The 8,577-nt window shown below is 39.0% G+C and overlaps 1 long non-coding RNA gene across 1 annotated transcript in view; it reads left to right on the top strand.

Annotated features, from left to right (window-relative positions):
* Positions 1-284: 284 nt before the first annotated feature.
* The window catches only part of LOC116064752, a 34,021-nt gene continuing 25,728 nt past the window's right edge, over positions 285-8,577 (top strand). The window contains exon 1 of the long non-coding RNA XR_004108639.2: positions 285-396. This is a non-coding gene — a long non-coding RNA (uncharacterized LOC116064752). The remainder of the gene's footprint in view (positions 397-8,577) is intronic.

Below are 8,577 nucleotides of genomic sequence, written 5' to 3'. Positions count from 1 at the left end.
TGTACAATCTTTTGTACATTCTTACTGTGTTTAAATTCATCAGTGTAACCCGAGATGATGAATTCTGAGACAGAAGAACTTTTATGAGGTGCTTTAGTTGTAGCTGACAGACCTTCAGTGAATAGCTCTCTTCATGTTAGCTGCTAGCTGGTGTCCTGCACCTTTGTGTGCTTGTGACATGTATGTAAATGACCTCCGGTATGGTCCAGCATACTTGGATAATCTGTTGTTTTACATGATTGTTCATTTTGTTTTCTTAAGGCTGTGTTAATTATGAGCCGTTATCCCATAAAGGCAATGCTTTTATTTTGAAGGAGTGCCAGTAGGAGAAAAAGACGCAGGTGTGTCTTCCAAAAGAACCTAGTTTGTTTAGCACATGGCTGATAACGGCACAATGTTTGACTATATTTTGTTTCCTATTGTGATTGTTATTGAGAGACATTATAATGGGTTTTTGTAGTTTTGCTTTGTTGGGTAAGTGTGTGTAAAAGCTAGCAAGGATGCTATGTTGGCTCAATGCATTGTAATTTCAGTCACGTTAACATAACACGCAATTAATTAGCATTCATTGGCTCTGCTACATGTAGTCTGAAGAAATGCTGTGAAGTTACTATTGAAGTGTGTATTTCTGTTGTAAAGTAGGCCTACATAGGACAAAGCGTGCTTGAACTGGGCTGTTTGACGCTGCATTTTAGGTGTGATTTTCACTAGTCTGGCTTTGCCAGACCCTCCTCCACTGACTTGTTTTTGTAATGTTATATGTGTGATTTCAGTAAAAAGTGACTAATTGTTTTATTTTGAGTTAAATATGCAGACCTCTAGCACCATTTTAGCACCAATTTTGTTAAGTGGAAAAATGGTAATGTTCTGTTTTCTTCTTCCGGTGTGTTCAGGGCATGTATTATTGATAAAGCCTTTTCATACCTAGAGATTGGCATGGTTTTATTTCAGTTAGCCTAATAGCTGGTTTGATTTGCATTGATATGGATCTTATCTCAGTTAGCTATTAGGCTAACTGAAATAAAACCATGCCAATCTCTAGGTATGGTGAAGGCCATGTGATGATGTGCGGCTATTTTAATTCCAAAGGCCAAGGGAACTTTATCAGGATGCATAGTATCCTGGATCCATGAAATAACTGGCCTTTAAAAATAAAAATCTGCCTTTCTCTATGGGAATTTAACATACGGTCTACTCACTTATGCTCCCTGTATTTTAAGGAAGAACATTTATTTGTTTACAATACATTATTCATTCACAAAATAAATTGGTGTCCTTAAAAGGTCGGATTTTTCCTCATTTTTTTAATTAAGGCATTAAGATCAATTTCCAAAAGCCGATTTTTTTTATTCTTCTTTTTAGTCAACTTTAGCATGGGTATGAATACTTATGAGCAGCACTGTAAGTGTCGCTGTGGCTGTTAAGGTTTGCCTCCGGAATGTAGTTGAGGCACTTTGACAGATGTGTCAGTATGTGTCCTCACCTTCTCTGTAGAGTAAATACTTCTTTTTCTAATGGAAATCTGAGTTGAATGTATAACTAGGCCTAATGAGAGGCAACAGGGAAATGCTATATCATATTATGTAGGATTTGACCATTTTTTTCAGTTTTCAGGGTTGTTAAACAACTTTATAGTTATGAACAATAACTTAATGCAAGACTGTACCGTATGTTCTGCATCTTAACTAAACATCTTAACTAGGCTGTTGTGCAGTTGAGGGACAGCAAATAGCTGTGAGTTGCTTGAAGCCAGGGGAACTTAACTTTTGTAGAGGGTTAGGGTATTTTCAGCTTCATCAAAACTTTGGGTCAGGCTAAAACCCTTCATGGAAACTAGCGCTGCACATCATATTTCTGCCATATTTTTGGGTTAATGAAACAAAGGTGAAACCAAAAGGCAGCTTTCACGTCTATCCTGTTAAGAGTTTCTTGGCGCAAGATGAACTGGGAGGAGATTCTTCTCTTTGAAGTGCATATGTTGTGTCTGAGTGCTTTGTTATGCACAGTGGCTGCAGAAAGGACCTGAGAAGCCAGCCTCTTGGTTCCTTCATTTCATTTACTTTCAGGAAGGGTGAAGGGTAAAGCCACTGGAATGATGAAACACAGTTACCCACTCTCATTGTTTTTAAGGGGCGCCTGCATGTGTTCACGTTTCTCTTTAACTCTGAGCACGAGGGAAATTATAATTAATCTGTTAATGACAGTCGGGGCTGTCATTAGCTTGGGGAGTGTATAATAAATTGCTGTAATAAAAATTAAGATTGCATGCATCATTGAGGCCTTCAGAGGGTTTGTTTAATGTAGTTACAAAAATGGTAGCAGCTGATGTGGCGTCCACTGCTCTACCAGGAGAACGCTAATTTCTGAGTGACAACCTGCTGTAGCTCAACCACAGCTGAGGGAGGTGAAGGGAAACCTAATGAGTTTTTCCTGCGTCCCATTTTGAGAACCACCGAACTGGATGGCCTGGTTTGTATCCGAAAGGCAAAAACTTTCATTGTTCATGGAAAATTAATTAGACCATCTGAAAATCTACGCAATGCCAAATCCAAGTAAATGTAAAAGAATTCATTATGGCCTGTCGCTCTGGTCAGTGAATGATTGGTCATCGTTTTTGAGGGCTCATGCTTTAGACAAATCACCACATGCTCTGAAAAGTCATGTGAGGGTTAAAGGCTGGGTTGTTCACTTGTCCCTCTTCCCTTTAACTGGAACATGAAAGATGCTGCATCGTCTGTAACATGCTCTCTGAGGGGCACGGCGTAGTTACAGCAGCAGAGGACTTCCTCTTCTTTGATGAGAGACAAAGCTTCCTCTGTGGTGCCATTAGAGGAGAGTCCTCGACTTCTGCCCTGGAGGAACAAAAGAACAAATCTTAAGCACATTAGAGGATTATCTTTTTAGATGATGAGCTCTAGGCCTGCAGCTATCGATTATTTTAGTAATTGAGTATTCTACCGATTATTCCATAGATTAATTGAGTAATCGGATAAGAAATACTTTTGTTTTATTGAAGAGCAATAATATACAATAGTTTGGTTTAATTTTCAGAAAAAGCAACATTTGTATTGCCTACATTGCTTACAATATCTCTCAAAAAACTAAACATATTAAGTGCATTTAAGTTCCATATTACATTGTTTTTAAAGAAAACATTTTCTGAAATACAATAACAACCTCAAACTAAGGCATATACATTAAACATACATAAACATTACCTTAAGTTGTACAACTTAACTTTCAGAACTACAAGTTTCAACCTGAGACTGATCTGTATATTGGCTTATAAGTATATACTTAACCTATTTTCATTCATATATTTGAGTACAATGTCACACAGCTCTGTTATACTTATGCTAGTAGATTGTTGATCATCTGTTTCTCCGTGAAGAGAGAGAGTGAGAGAAAATGGTGCGCAACAATCGGCTGTTTTTCCGAACGGATAGTCAACAAGTCGGCTCTTAAGATCAAATTGTGGTCACCACTACGTATTTTCTTGTCTTTGTTCTTGGTAGTTGTTGTGTTTGGTGTTGTTTCATCGTCCATACGACTCTGTGATTTACTTTTGTCGGGTCCGCTTCGTGGAATGGATGATTAAGTTAGACTCAATGTTTTCTGTTGAGATGCTGAAGCATTGACGTCGTGCTATTGTTGTGGTAAGCTAGTTTGATTTTGCAGTAGACACACTCACTGTACAGTTTTCGTTTTAATTACGTTTGAACTGATTCCAAACTTTGCACACTTTCTGTCGTTTTCTTTAGCCTGTCTTTTCTCTTAGTCCCTCACTATTTATGCTCTCTTTCTTAATTTTGTAAACTGCTTCATCCCTATGTTCCCCGGGTCCTATGTTCCCTGGGTCCTATGTTCCCCTAGGATTTTTAGTAATTAAATTATTCGAGTTACTCGAGGAATCGTTTCAGCCCTAATGAGCTCCCACTGTTAGCACCGCCTGATAAGGATACCTCTTCAAGTGTCTTTTTATGCACCCATGTTCGTGCACGCTCTCCAGTTCAACTGCGATCTGCTGACATACCAAACAGAGGTTGGCTGACCGGTTTCCTGTCTAGTCAGTGTGGCTGTGTCACCTCTTCTGGCCTTTTCAACCAGAAATCTTTGTCAAGGAGGAGGCTTGGAGCCTTATCTTTGGTTGTGTTGTTTGGGACACAAGGGGCCTCGTTTGGGGTTTAGCCTGCGGGCAAGCTGGTATATTGCACTCGTAGCCTGACACCAGTTGACACAGCATAGTTGCCCAGGTCACCCTACAAAAACATCGCTCTCTCTCTGGGTGAAGCCACCGAACAATGGCTATATTTTTGTTGACAGACATCCCATGGTGCTCTAATTGAGACTAAGTTCACTAGTCTCACAGATTTTGTGGTGAACTTTAAAGCAATAACATCCTTCCTGTCCTGCTGGTTAACTTAGCAAGAGACTTGTTCTGTTAGAGGATGTGTCAGGTCACATTGTCTGATCTCTGGAGCTCAATTAGAATATATTTGATGAGTAAATTATAAAAAAAAAGAAGTAAATTCTTAATCTTTCACAGAAAAATAATTAACCTACCTTACGTAAAAACTTTCAAAAGCAAGGGATTTTTTTTTTTTTTTTTTTAAGCCTGGGCTTTTAAAGCTGTAACTAGAAGCCTGTGGCTGAAACATAAAGCTTGTGAGCCGACTCTAATAGGGCCTCAGTGGATGGTAGACTGCAGCAGCAGATCCTCCACTGTGATTCATCTGTATTGTTTTGCTGGTTTGTTAACTTTCTCTCAAAGAGCGTATTGCTCCCGTGGCTCCTACAACAATTATCACTCGCTTGTCTCTCAGCTTATCTAGTGACACCGGTTTATCTTTTCTCATCCTCTTCTTTGTATTTACCTTTTCGCTTGTGCTGTATATGTTGTATATAAACCTGTTATGCATCACCCACTGGCCATAAAACATAATTATAGACCAAAAGGAGCAATGGGCTTAATTTTCCAAGTTAAGTGAAATTTAATAATTCTTGCCTAAATCTTGGCAGTTATTAATGGCTGTGAGCGGACAAAGCAAAAATGTCATGTACGTGCAGGTCAACTGCTTTTTATGGTAGATAAACAAAGCTTTGTTTTTCTGAACAATTTTGGATATAAAAATAAACATTAACCACCTTTTTAAAAGGAAGAAAACCTTAACGAGGAAAGGAAATAATAATAATATATCATTATAATAAAATAATCCAGATACATTTCATATTTGTTGTAATTCCAGTGTCACTTAAAAGTTTCCATCAAAGAACATAATTGAAACAAATAAGTGTACACTACATATAAGACCAAAGCAGCTAGCAACACCCCAATGGACCATCCACTTTTTCATACATTTAGGAAAAATATAATCATTCTTTTTAATTACTGCACCTAGGCACTCTATTAAAATTCTAATTCACCTCATCCACCTCGATTGATCTGTTCACAGTGGGTGGCTGTGGTGAAATGCACTGTATAATATTCATGCTGGTACGCCTTGGTTGTGCTGTGTGTCAGAAGCCATCTTGCAGCGAATCCCTCACCCACCTTGGAGCGCAGCCTGTGGAACTGATGAGGTGAAGAGCATTGCTCTGCAGCTCCATGCTAGTAATCACGGGACTGAAGAAACACATACATCATCTGCCACACAGGTTGGCATGGCGAGTGAAAAGCCTTCACATCACGTAAGATGTTGGACAAATGATGGCCATACGTGTGTTTGTCTCATCACAGATGGCTGTGCATCTTCAGTCAGGAAAAAGCTGAGCCTGGCACTTATTCCCCTCCCCCAATCCACTCTTCTTGCTCCCTCTTCCTCTCTACCTCCATCAGTCTTTTGTAGCACATCCCTTTTTTGCCTCTCCTCTGCAGGAGGTTTGATATTGGCAACACAGTTAGTGCCCTCCACGGAAATAACAGTGGAAAAGATGACATAAATTATTTGCCAATTGTTTGACACATGCAGGGCATTGTCCTTGCTATAATCATCAGCACTCTGTCACCTGAAGGTATGAACGGTGCCACTGCTGCTTTGTGTCTCTGCTAAACCTCTTGGGCTGTTCAGGGCTCCTGCTCTCTTCAGTAAAAAGTATATGAAGCACCTTTCCTCCAAGCAGCAAGGAGGAATGAATCACAATCATGCTTTTAAATTGTAGGGCTTCTGCATTGTCATTTGCACAGGTGCAGAATTAAACAATAATGGTAACTATAGGCCTACTGCACTGACACCTTATTTTCGGCTGACTGACACACATTTTGCTCATTAGCAGCTTACACTGCTTTAATGAACACTTACAAAATGGCATAGTCTCACTGTTGTTGAAGCACTGGTAAATATTTAATATCGAACTCATGAGAAGCAGCAGGGACAGATAGCCACCAGTGATATTGAAATAAATGTGTTTAATGGCACTGTGGAATACAAGGAGTCTTCTTTTACTACACAGTGCTTTGTTATAAAATGGCTATAACTGTTTTTTATTTTGGACTAATCATAAAACGGCATTTAAACCCTCTAAAGGCAAGGTCAATTTTGATTATTTTTTGCCGACTCTCTATACATTCATTTTTGTCTTTGTTTAGCAAAACCATCTATCATATATCATCTATCACCATCGTCATTTCCCCACATACATGGTATCCTTTTCTTCAGCATAAACTCTGCTATAAGTCTGGCTTATCATTTGAAAGTCAATGTATGCCTGTAAATCACTGAAAATATAACTTTTTAAACCTTTCCTTTTTTTCAATGAGATAGTTGCACTTTCAACAGGTTTTCTCTGTAGCTTGTCTCTACATAATATATAAATAAAGTTACTATAAATAAAACATGCTCAGTGTATTCACAGATCAATAGAGGGACTCCAGAGGGGTTTTAATACTAACACACTGTATGTTATGATCAACTAACTGTGAGAAAGAACATCGCAGCTGGTTGGCACTGCATCAGATTCTGTATACATGCCAGCATGTTTTATACACCATCAGACAAAAGCAAATCTCTCAACTGACGCTGCTGAATCTGTCCAGGCCTGCTTAGCAATCAATAACGAATAGCATCAAACATATAAACAGAGTTTTCCAGTCTTATGTCCCCAGGCAAGGAAATTATATCCAGCAGTCTATGCCGTTCCATTAACAGTGGTGGCTGCATGCATGTGAGAGAGACAGAGGGAGTAAGAGACTGTGAGAGAAAATATTGTTAGTTTATGTGCATGAGTGTTTATTTTCAAAGAGCTTGCCAACGTCAGTATGAAACACGTTGTAGTTAGCCAATGTAAAGACTATTAAATTGTGGATGGTGATCCATTGCAATTTATATGTAGCATCCACAGTAAAGAAAATCTACATGTGGTTTGATTTCAAAAAGGCTCTGGCACATTGCATGCACAGTACACAACGCATTATAGTGCATGGATATGAGATATAGTGCTGGATCAATACATGATTTAGCCAGATGAAGAATGATGTGCAGCTCAGTGCAGGAAAAATACAGCATGAGACGAAAACGGTCCCTCCTCATGAAAAAATGCTCATTATCAATGGGGGAGGTGTTTTGTCTAGATGTAATGAGATACTGTCATGCTGTGGTACAGTGCAGAACAAGCAGAGCCACCCCTATGCAGCCTGTACCATTCTATAATGTCCTTGCCCTTGATCAGTTCCCGCTGCCTTCAATTGCACTGAAACCCATTATAAATTAATCACCTCGTCTTGCAATTTGCATAAAACACACACAGCACCATTTCCATTCACCTCTATCTATGAACTAGATTAGGAGAAACTGCATTAAATGGCACATTAAAGTAGAAGAAGCCGATCTGTAGCGGAAGGTGGTAATTCGGCGACAATGGCAGCAGAGCAATTCCTGTGAGCGGTATAATTAATGTATGCCTTGCAACCATACAAGGGGAAAAGCTTGGTGCATTTGGGAACAAAAAGAGAGAAATTTCTCCCATGAGTCCTTCGGTTCCTTCTTGCTTTCTGTAATTTCTTCAACATGAAATGATATAATTTTGTTGCCATGGATTTTATGTTTTGACAAATGTCTGCATATAGAATTATATCGAGATACCAAAGGATTTACACCTCTTGCGTGTTTTTTTGGCTGCACGAGGCAGAGTGATGTGTCCCTGCTCACTCAAATTATAACAGATTTGCCCTGACGCGATGAGGTAATCAGCTATTTGAAAATGCCTAGCTATTACTCAGACAACGAGGAGCCAGTCAAGACAATAAACTTAACTGAAAGACTGAAGATTGATCACAGAGTTCTTATTTAGACAAACACTACTTGGAGAAAAAGGCAATTCATCTGATCTGTCCTGGTGTATTTTCCCTATGAATCAGCAAAAATGGAGAGGCCATCCCTGACTTCGATTAGAAAAAAGGGCATAAATCATGTAATTACGTTGTCTAAACAACATCTGATATTTACACACACACTTTAGTTTACCTTCAAAAAAGTACTTTCATCTTTATGCTCTGCTTAGATGTTCCTAATTAATCTAGTTTTCACACTCACCACTCACTCCCTGAATCATATGCAGAACATGAAGTTTGCATCCAAAACA

The sequence above is a fragment of the Sander lucioperca genome, chromosome 8 (assembly GCF_008315115.2).
Source record: "Sander lucioperca isolate FBNREF2018 chromosome 8, SLUC_FBN_1.2, whole genome shotgun sequence".
Lineage (NCBI taxonomy): Eukaryota > Metazoa > Chordata > Actinopteri > Perciformes > Percidae > Sander > Sander lucioperca.
This window is presented reverse-complemented; position numbering and strand designations above follow the sequence as displayed.